At 36.0% G+C, this 10,774-nt stretch overlaps 1 long non-coding RNA gene across 1 annotated transcript in view; it reads right to left on the bottom strand.

Annotated features, from left to right (window-relative positions):
• Window positions 1-265: 265 nt before the first annotated feature.
• The window catches only part of LOC141564810 (uncharacterized), a 59,441-nt gene continuing 48,932 nt past the window's right edge, over window positions 266-10,774 (bottom strand). Inside the window, exon 3 of the long non-coding RNA XR_012488735.1 lies at window positions 266-548. This is a non-coding gene — a long non-coding RNA (uncharacterized LOC141564810). The remainder of the gene's footprint in view (window positions 549-10,774) is intronic.

Here is a 10,774-nt window from a genome sequence, read left to right as displayed (position 1 = left end):
CTGGACTTGGATAGAGTGCTGACCTGTGTTCAGAAACTAGCTGTATAATTTTGGACAAGTCACTCAACCTATCCAAGATTCAGTTTTCTCATCTGTAAAATGGATCTAATAATAACACTTATTTTCACAATATTGTTGTGAATATCATATGAGATAATATGTTTTAAATATTTCACAAACCTTAAAACATGTATAAATGCTAATCCATTTTTATTTTTATGTATTATACAAAGACATGGATAGAAGGTTTTAACTCCAGCTTTGGTTATGGAAGTATATAATGAGGATTTTAACATTGTTTGTAAACTTCTTTGAAGACATTCTTTTTTAGGGAGGTGTCATGACCTTTAATTTCATCAGTTTGGGGAAGAGATCTTACACTAATACAGAACATTTCTATGACTTAGAGTATTGGTCCATTGCCTGGGAGATCTCAGAGGTTAAGTGATTCTCTAATGGCCACATAGCCACTCTGTTTCAGAGATGAATCTTGAGCTTTAATTTTTCTGACTCCAAGGCGGTCCACCTTTCCAAAATGCCTCTTGAAGCTAAACAAACAAAAAAAACAAATAAATGGACAAATGAATGAAGTGAAAATAGATTAATAAATAAATGGGTAAATTAGAAAGCCTATTAATAAGTAAATTAATGTATAAAGAAATGAATGAATTGACAGATAAATGGAAATAGATTCATGCATGAATAGATAAATAAAAATGAATGAGTTAATGAATGAATGAATGAATGTGGCAGCCACACATCCACAAGCAACAGAGTCAGTGCAAGGCAATAATTATGAATGTCATGACTGACTTTTGGAATATTCAACATGCCATAGTTAGGGAAGGAGTAGACAGCTCCCTTGCACAGTAACTGTATCATTCCCTTCATCCAACTAATCTTTCTACCTTGGCAGTGAATGCCAAAGATAAGGGCAGACTGGATATGTTTCCTTTCAAAATATTCATTTTGCTGCAGTAATAGATGAAATTTCTGTATGCACATCACCTACCTCCACCATCATTCGAGTCCTTTAAATTATTGCTTTCTAGTTGTCAGCAGAGCCATTTCCATGCAAAGATAATTTTACCCCCAAATCTCTCCCACACCAATTTAAAGAGCTTTACAGTTGAGGCAGTAGAAAGAACTTTGGATTTAGAATCAGAAAGTGGTGCTGAGCTCTGCTTCTGATGTAAACTGGTAATGTTATATTGGGTAAGTCATCATCTCTACAAGCATCGGTTTTTCCACTTGTAAATTGAGACTAATAAGTAACCTATTTTTATCTATTTCTAAATTCTATGATACTGACATGTTAATGTTATGGTGACCAAGCATTAAACTGGTAAGAGAGACCCTGTTTGGTCCCAGATATGTGAAGCCAAAGGCCCTCAGTGGTACATGCAATAACTCTCTCTGTTACTATGTCAAAAATCTTATGCCAAAGTTGCAAGGAAGGCTGTGGTACTTGAAGAGGATATTTGACATCCTCTGTATCCTAGGGAATAGGAAAGGAAGAAGTATGTATTAATCACCTATTATGTTCCAGACACTGGTTAAAGCACTAAAAATATCTCATGTTTCTCATAACAACCCTGGAATGTAAATAATAGTATTATCCCCATTTGACAACTGAAGAAAACAAGGCAGGAAGAGGTTAAGTGACATAGGTAGTAGGTATCTGAGATTGTATTGGAACTTCCTCACTCTAGTCCTGGTGCTCTATCTAGCATCAACTTAGTTGTTTCTAAAAGCTAAATAAGGGATATAAAATATCTTTGCATGTAATGACTTAACTCAAGATCACAAAATTAGGATTACTTAGAGTAGTGCATGAAACCAAATCTACTAACACTGGGTCAATTATTCATTTAGGGAATAGTACAAAGCAAGTCCAGTTCTCTTTCTATTACTAACTCATATTTCACACTAATGGGATATGTTACCATCCAGTTGTGACCCATGAATATCTGAATCCCCTAAGGACTCAAGACCCAGCTTCATATTCAGGGCTTCCAATTATACATAAATTGCTCTGACTCACTTTTTCCTCACCCAGATTTAAAAGTTCAGGGAAATTTCCCTCATTTGCTCAAATCTAATATAGTCAGTGAATCATCTATGAGCCAGCCAACCAAAGACAACCAAATAGAACATGATTTCAGGTATTAGTTAGATAAGATCAAGATTGAGTCCTGAAACCTGAGCCTTCTGAAATTATCTTTCAATTAGAGAACAATTGTTTGTTAACAGAATCTCTCATTATTTCTCAAGTAACTTAAATCGCCTTTTATAAGACTATTGATCTTGGAGATCTTGGAAGTCATTGAGGTCAATCTTCTAAAATTAAATATGAGCAAAATAAAATCTAGAGAGCATAAGTGACTTGGCTAAACTGATTCAGACAGTAAATGACAAAAGCCAGCTCTTCATGGTCTAAATCCAGTATTTTTCCCAATGTGCCTCTCAGCCATCTGCCTGGAGGATGTCAGGAAGGGAAACCAAGAGAGGATCTCTCAAGTAGATAGGAGGTGGGAGAAGGGTGAGAAGACTTCATTGCTGACAGCTCTGATATCTCTGTTTAAAAACTGTTCTTGATAGTATTTGCAGACAAAAAAAGCCCATCTCACTCAAATCCAAATGGAAGTTTCTTAAGGAAAAAATTTTTTTTTATTTTTTGGTCTGGTGAACCTCTGATGCATAACATCCCAGAGTCTAGCACATAATGAGTGTCTATTGAAATGAATTATTAATTCAGGAATGCCCTCTCTTCAGTCCAACTGCTTGCAATAGTAGTAGAGGTAGTAGTAGTAGTGGTGGTGGTGGTAGTGGTGGTGGTAGTAATATTAATAATAACAATAGTTTATATTGCATTTTAAAATTGGCAAAACTCTTTATACAGGTTATCTCATTTGATCCTTGTAAAAACTTTGTGAAGGTAGTGCTACCCCCTTGATGAGAAAACTGAAGCTGAGAGGTTATTTGCCCAGGGACACATAGCTAATAAATAACTGATTGAGGATGTGAACATGTCTTCTTGATTCCATGAATCATCTGCTTACAATACCACGTTCCTATCTCAAAAAATAAAACAATAATAATCATCTAAACTTACTGTTATCAGTGTACAGTGGAGAGACTAATGGAAATTGAGGATGACTCCATCCTCATTACTAGAAATTTCTGAAGTGGTATCCTTAGTGACCTATGCATTTTATGCAAAAAAACAAAGATCCAAATTATGTGACACATTACTTCAGATCACAAAAATGTAGCATTTACCAAAAATTTAAGACTTTACCCCAGGATTAGAATTATATGTCAAAAGCTGCCATCTTGTTAATTAAAGACTTGTTAATTTAATTAACAGATGACAATTCCCCATGCTACAAATGCTGACTTCAAAATATCTTCAAGAATTCAACCAAGAAGTTGTAGTAGGACAGGATCATTATAGCAAACCAAACTGTGGTCCACAATCTTTCAGATTTAATATTGATACAAAAGCATTTAAGAGCATAATTTAAATTAATAAATTTAATTATTTAAGGGCATAATATTAATGAATATTAAGGGCAAATGCTCAAAATCTCCAAGGTATATGGTATATAAAGATTTTGAAATATAGAGACTTAACCAAAACAAAAAATCAAAAGCATATGGAAATAGTGACATCCTGTTTGCTGCTGTAGTTGTCCCAAAGATGGTTCAGTAACCCTATAGAAGTGGAGCCTATATTCCATCTTAAATTAACATGTTAAATTAAAATTATTGCTGTTGTTGTTCATCAGTCATTTGTCATGTCTGTGTCTTTATGACCACATTTAGTGTTTTCTTGACAAAGATACTGGAGTGAGTTTGCCATTTCCTTCTCTAGTTCATTTTACTGAAGAAGAAACAGACAAACAGAATTAAATGATTTAACCAGGGTCACACAGCTTGAAAATATCTGAAGCTGGATTGAGCTCAGGTCTTCCTGATTCCAAGCCCTGTGATTCAAGCTGTGCTACCCAGCTGCCCTTAAGTTAGTATTACCTTGCTTTTAGAAAGAATAACTCAATCAACTGCTTATGACTCCATTTATCATCTGAGAATTTCCTTCTACCCTGCCCATTATACCTTTCCATTGTGTTTGTTTGTATTTTCCCATTAGAATGTAAGTTCTTTGAGAGCCAGTTCATTTGCTTGAATTTATATGCACTGAATTTAACATGGTAACTAGCATAAAATAATTGCTTAATAAATGTTACCTCATTCAGTCATTCATTTATATATTATCTCTTGTGATCCTCATGCACAAATGAGTAAAGTGAGAATCAGAAAAGATGGGACTTGTCCAAGGTCTCATAGCTAGTATCAGGGATTGGATTCAAATCCATCTTTTTCAGGACTCTCAAAAACATTGTTTTGTTTTGTTTTGTTTTCACCAATATAAATTTAAAATGTACAATCATTAAAAAAAAGAAAAAAGAAAAGAAATACCAGCCCTCAGATGAGTATACAATGGCTCACTTCTTTTAAAAGGAGAGACTAACTCTAGCCTTATCTAGGAAGACTTTCAATTCAGACCAGGGATATTATTGAAGTTTTGGTTCAAGTTTGTTGTTGTTTATCTTCCTAATTGGGTAATTTTCAAGGTTTATAGTTTTGAATCATCCAGAAAAAAAAAACATGCAGCCTCATCTGTTTCAAGCCCAGCCCTGCTGCTGACATGTGAAAAAATCCCCAACCTTTTTGAATAAACACTGCCAATGTTTATTTCAAAACATCCCAGAACAAGGGAAATACAGTGGCTCTTTGAATGTTTCAATTTGGAGCTGTTTTTGCTGATTCATCATTATCTCCAGACCCCTTCTGGGATATGTATACATACTACCTGCCAAGTGTAGAGATATGAATAATTTGGGGGTGAGGAGCACATTGCAACTTTAAAAAAAATTATGTAACTTCTCATGGTGCCAGAAAGAATCTGGAAGGAGGAAAAAAACATGAAGGAAGTTGGCTTCCTTTGCTATGACCAACTCCATTGGCTTTGGACTTTCGCTACACAGAAAAATAACTTTTTCAAAAATAAAGCCAGTTAAGTTGGACTTTGATTTATTTTCCCTTCTATTTGTCCTTTTTAGGACAAAAGGAGCTGCCTGATTCTTACTGAGTTTTGGTTTGGTCCCAGGATTTTGGGAAGTTTTTAGTGGCCATGTCACTAGAGAATCACAATACCATTAGTTCACTAAGAGAGCAGTTTAGGAAATGGTGGCTCAGTCATTAAGTGTGAACTTAATTTTTGCTGTAAAATTTTAGATAAAGAAGGAGAATTCTTATACCTGCAATTCAGGCTGATTTTTACCAGCTGAATGGTATTATCTGTTATGGTGTTTGGTTTTATGGCCCACTGAACTAACTTACCCTTTCCAATTGATCCAATTCAATCAAATAAACATTAATTACATACCTACAGCTTCCTAGGGAACATGCTAAGTAATGGCGATTCAATGAATGAAAAGACATTCCCTGCCCTCAAGAGATTTACAATTTAAAAGGGAAGACAAAAGGAGGCAGAAAGTGTTGGGTATGGATGGGGAGGGAGAGGACAACATCAGGAGATATTTTCTTCTGGGAACTGAAACCAGCCAGAGCAGCAGATGCAAAGTGGAGAGAGCTGAGTCCAAGAATATTTCTAAGGCCCTGGGCCACAACATTCTGAGGCTGTACTTTAATGAATAATGACAAGCTACTCAAACTCATTTCTCATTAATTAACATTCATCTTTTTTCCCCCCTTAGGTTGCTGATGCTGTTTATTTTTATTTTCCTTCCTTCTTTTCTCTCTTCCTTTCCTTCTTTCCTTCCTTCTTTCCTTCCTTCTTTCCTTCCTTCTTTCCTTCCTTCTTTCCTTCCTTCTTTCCTTCCTTCTTTCCTTCCTTCTTTCCTTCTTCCTTTCCTTTCCTTTCCTTTCCTTTCCTTTCCTTTCCTTTCCTTTCCTTTCCTTTCCTTTCCTTTCCTTTCCTTTCCTTTCCTTTCCTTTCCTTTCCTTTCCTTTCCTTTCCTTTCCTTTCCTTTCCTTTCCTTTCCTTTCCTTTCCTTTCCTTTCCTTTCCTTTCCTTTCCTTTCCTTTCCTTTCCTTTCCTTTCCTTTCCTTTCCTTTCCTTTCCTTTCCTTTCCTTTCCTTTCCTTTCCTTTCCTTTCCTTTCCTTTCCTTTCCTTTCCTTTCCTTTCCTTTCCTTTCCTTCCTTTCTTTTTCTCTTACTAAAGTTTTATTTACAAAACATATACATGAGTAATTTTTCAACACTAACCCTTGCAAAATCTTTTGTTTCAAATTTTCCCCTCCTTCCCCCCAATCTCTCCCCTAGATGGCAGGTAATCCAATACAGATTAACATACATCTTGTCAAACTCTGCCAGACTCTCCCCTTCACAGTGTTTCCGAATCACTAGCTGCCTTTGTTCAAACTGCCTTCTCCATCCCCTATTGAATGGTCCTTTACTCCCATTCTCCTCAGCTCAACCCTATCAATGTTCCACTCTAGAGAGTGTTCCTTCCTCTTGTTCCTACTTCATAGGTAACAAACTGCTTCTCTCTGGGTTTCCTCAGAATAACAGCTTCCTGGGACACTCTTTCAATATCTGTTGTACTTTAATCCATTCCCAAATTACTGGGATCATGATGAAATTAGAATACTCCTTATTTTTCAGACACTTCACTTCTACCACCTATCTCTGCAACCTAACTTTCCTAATCTCCCTTATATGTCTTTTCTGCATCCTAGTGATTAGCATAGTCTTAAAGGCTTACTCTTTAATACCTCTTCTTTCAGATTTCTTTTCATATTGGTGACCCAATTGTGATTCCAATGACTGTGTTCTACTGAATTCCAGCACAGTGTTCTTCCTTAATGAGTTACCTGGACCACAAGAATTTCTCCTCTCCAACTCTTGCTATGATAGAATGAGATTGCCCAAACAAATTAGGAGACATCAAGATGGCACCATAGTGTGCAGAATTTGGGCATGGAGAAAGGAGATGCATCTGCCTTAAACATTTACTAGCTGTGTGACCCTACGCAACTCAGGTAATTTAGCCCTATTAACCTCATTTTCCTTATCTATAAGGATGAGCAGAAAAAAAGGAAATTGCAAACTATCTCAATGTCAAGAAAAACCCCAAGGGGGATGACAAAGAATCTTAAATAAGTGAACTGAACAAGAAAACTAATCTCCCAGTTTCTCTAGTTACTAATAGCCTATTCTTCTACCCCATCTCAGTGATAATGGTCATAATATCGATCTTGCCATGAATCACAAATTTCACTTCCATGTTCATAAACTCTGAAATTATTTTATCTAATCACAATGTATTATCATTCTTTCTTTTTCTCTACCTTTCAACCCCAAATTGTGTTTTTCATACTCAATGTGACCTCTAAGCCCTTGTCAATTCAGGACTTTCACAGGTCATCATGTCTACACTGGCTACATTCTCCTTCTTTCCATCTTCTTTCCCATTTATCTCTTGAGGAACCAGTTCAACTCACACTGTTCTCTTAGTCCCTTGCTTCTATTAAAGATCTTGTCCTAACAAGGTTGTGGTATTCTCTCTTACTTATCATGCTGTTGAATAAAGCTGAAGGAAATGACAAAACCATAATGACTGAATCCACTAAAAATGTGCATGACATAATCTGAGCTTAATTCTCACTGAATCAATGCATTCCTTTGACATCTCCCTAATCATTTCACTATCCCACTAACCACAGAGGCTTTTCCAGACCTTTTCATCCCCCTTTAAACCTCCTATGACTCCCTGTTTCCCACTGTCTCAGGTGATAACTATACTTCAAATTTCAATGAAAACATTGAAAACTCCTCCATATCTTTATTCCATAATTCCTTCCGTAACTATCTCCTCTATCATGACTGTCTCAGAAGAATTGGTCCTTCTCCTTACCAAGATGTTTCCCTCTAGGTACACAAATGATACCATTCTATCCCATCTTCTGCAACAGATCGCCATACCTCTCATCCTCCCTGCCACTTTCTCATTTCCCTCATTTTCAATCTCTCCATTGACTGCTTCCCTACTGCCTATAAGCACACTCACATCTCCCCATTATCAAAAAAACTTCATTTCTACCACCTATCTCTGCAGCCTAACTTTCCTAATCTCCTTTATGTCTTTTCTGCATCCCTAGTGATTAGCATAATTCTTGGTACATAGTAGGTGCTTCATAAATGTTTGTTAACTTGACTATCCATTAGAGTGGATAACTGAATGAAAGAAACCATAGTATATTTTTCCAATGATTTTTCTATAAACTATTAATATAAAACAATAAATAATCTATAAGCTTAAAAAAGTGATATACCACAATCTAAAACAAGATATAAAGAAATATTATTTTTGCATTCATAGTTTTATTATTATCATTTTAAAATTAATCAATATTTTGAATTATTAGTTTTAATTTCTTTTTTAGCTTCTTTTATTTCTAATAGCATTTTATTTTCCCAGAAACAGGCAAAGATAGTTTTCAACTTTCACCAAGAAAGGTTATTAACTATCTCATGAGAATGATCTAAGAAAATTATTTTCAAACTTTAAATGCCACATAAATGCTAATAGAATTATCATCATCATCATCATCTCCTTTGCACTTATATATGACCAGTACTCTAGTTCTGGCCTTTATTATCTCTCAGCACTCAAACAGCCTCCTTATTAGTCACCCTGCTTCTAGCTTTTCCCTTTCCACAAAGCTGCCAAAATAATTTCCTTAAAGCAAAGGATTGACCATAACTCTTCTCTCATCAATTCCTAAAGGAAAACTACATGGTTAGCCTTTATGATGGACCCTGACTACATGGATTCTTAGGAGAAAAATGTATAAGGAGAGAGAGTTCTCTTTGTCCAGCCTGTATTCTAACATAATAGGTGCCAGGTTGAGGAGTTTGGGTGAGGTTCACACAGCTATGGTGGAAGAAGAAAACCAGATGGTTCTTTGTGGATGCAGCAAAAGCAACACATAATATAGCAAAAGAAACAATGAGGGAGAGAAATGAATATCCATCCATTGGACAAATGTGATACCTGAGGCTTGGGAAGGCTCCAATAATTGGTGAACTTTCTTCTGAAGAAGGATTCAGGCAGTTTTTCTCCTTTCATTTTCTGTCAGAAGGGTTGGATAGATAATCCAGTTTCCTATTCTTTAAAGTGGTTTATTTATTGTATCACTTAGCACTTTAATAAACAAAACCACTATTGATAAAAACTGATCTATTTTAATTTCTATTAATTTATTTATGTCCTTTATTTTGGACAGGGGCTACATAAAGGAGGAGAAGTATTTAATTTTACTACATAGAAATACAGAAAGAATCAAGTTTTAAGTTCTATCCTCAAAGGGCCAGGTTTTCTCCTAGTTTGGGAAGGGTGGGAAGAACTAAAGCAAGTGAGAACCTCATGATTTTGATTCATTGATTTTGGATAAATTTCCCAAGAAGGCAAGTTAAACTGGATCTGGAGTTGTCTTTCTGCATTTCATGCTAAAGTGAGTTAGATTGCCTATTCTGCTACCTGTGGTGGGGTGGGACCTGGGGATCACAAGCCTTCATTCATTCCTACTCGAACATCCTCCCAGCACACACAGAGAAAGATCTGTCATGGGGCAGATCTGAAAGCAACTGTTAAGGGGTAGAAACTGCCCAGAGGGAGGAGGTACAGCTAGTCCTGGCTAACAACACCCACATTCCAAAAGCAGGAAACAAAGAAAAGAATACTTGTTTAAAAAAGCAATGCCAGCACAAACACCATTTCAGTCTTGCCCTTAGTCTTCACAAACAGTGACAAACGTCACAAATATAAATTTCTTCAATTGACCTTTTAGTGTCTCCACTGCCTGACAAGACCTTCAACTTCTCAGTATCCCTAAGACTAAGAATTATTGATGAGTCATTAATCTGCATCAATGGAGGGAGTTTCTACTTGGAAATTCCTTGTCTTAGTGATATTGCAGGTCTGGAACAAAAACAAGTCCCAAAATTGGCTACTTTTGGAGATGGTGGATTCTTTCAGCCTTCTGAAACAAAGGCTCCATGACTCCAAATATTGCAGATGTTGCAGAAGGCATTATTATTCAACATGAATGTGACTTGTTAGCTTCTGAGATCCTTTACAACTCAAGAGATTCTCTGTTTCAAATTGATAAACATTAAGCTCATTGGATTAGGGTAGCTAGGTAATACAGTGGATAGAGCATCAGCCCTGAAGTCAGGGGGACCTGAGTTCAAATCTGTCCTAAGTTACTTGACATTTACTAGCTGTGTGATCCTGGACAAGTCACTTAACTCCAATTACCTCATAAAAAAGGGAAAAAAGAGTCCTAGATTTCAAACTTGAAGTCTAACTCCTTATTTCAGAGATGAGAAATTAATTCCATGTTTTAACCCATTGAACTTCTGATGAGAGATTAATTTTTTTAGCTGTTTTAGAGGAAGTTTTTGTTGTTGTTATTTTAACAAGACTGTCAGACACTTTTTCCCAATGAAAATAACCTTTGCATCTTTGACAAATGTGCTTTCTACATTGTGAAATCTAAGCTGGCAATGTAAGGAAGTGACGCCTGAGCCTCTCGGCTCTGAATTCTCCACTAACTGAGACAAAAAAAAACAAAAAAAAAAAAAAACAAAAAAAACTATTAGAAGGACAGTTGATTGGTCAGAATTGTGAAGATCATGGGGAAAATAGTCACTGTTATAACTATACACACACACACACAC

Source organism: Sminthopsis crassicaudata, chromosome 3 (genome assembly GCF_048593235.1).
Source record: "Sminthopsis crassicaudata isolate SCR6 chromosome 3, ASM4859323v1, whole genome shotgun sequence".
Taxonomy (NCBI): Eukaryota; Metazoa; Chordata; class Mammalia; order Dasyuromorphia; family Dasyuridae; genus Sminthopsis; species Sminthopsis crassicaudata.
Note: the sequence above shows the minus strand (reverse complement) of the source record. Positions and strands in the feature narration are given on the sequence as shown.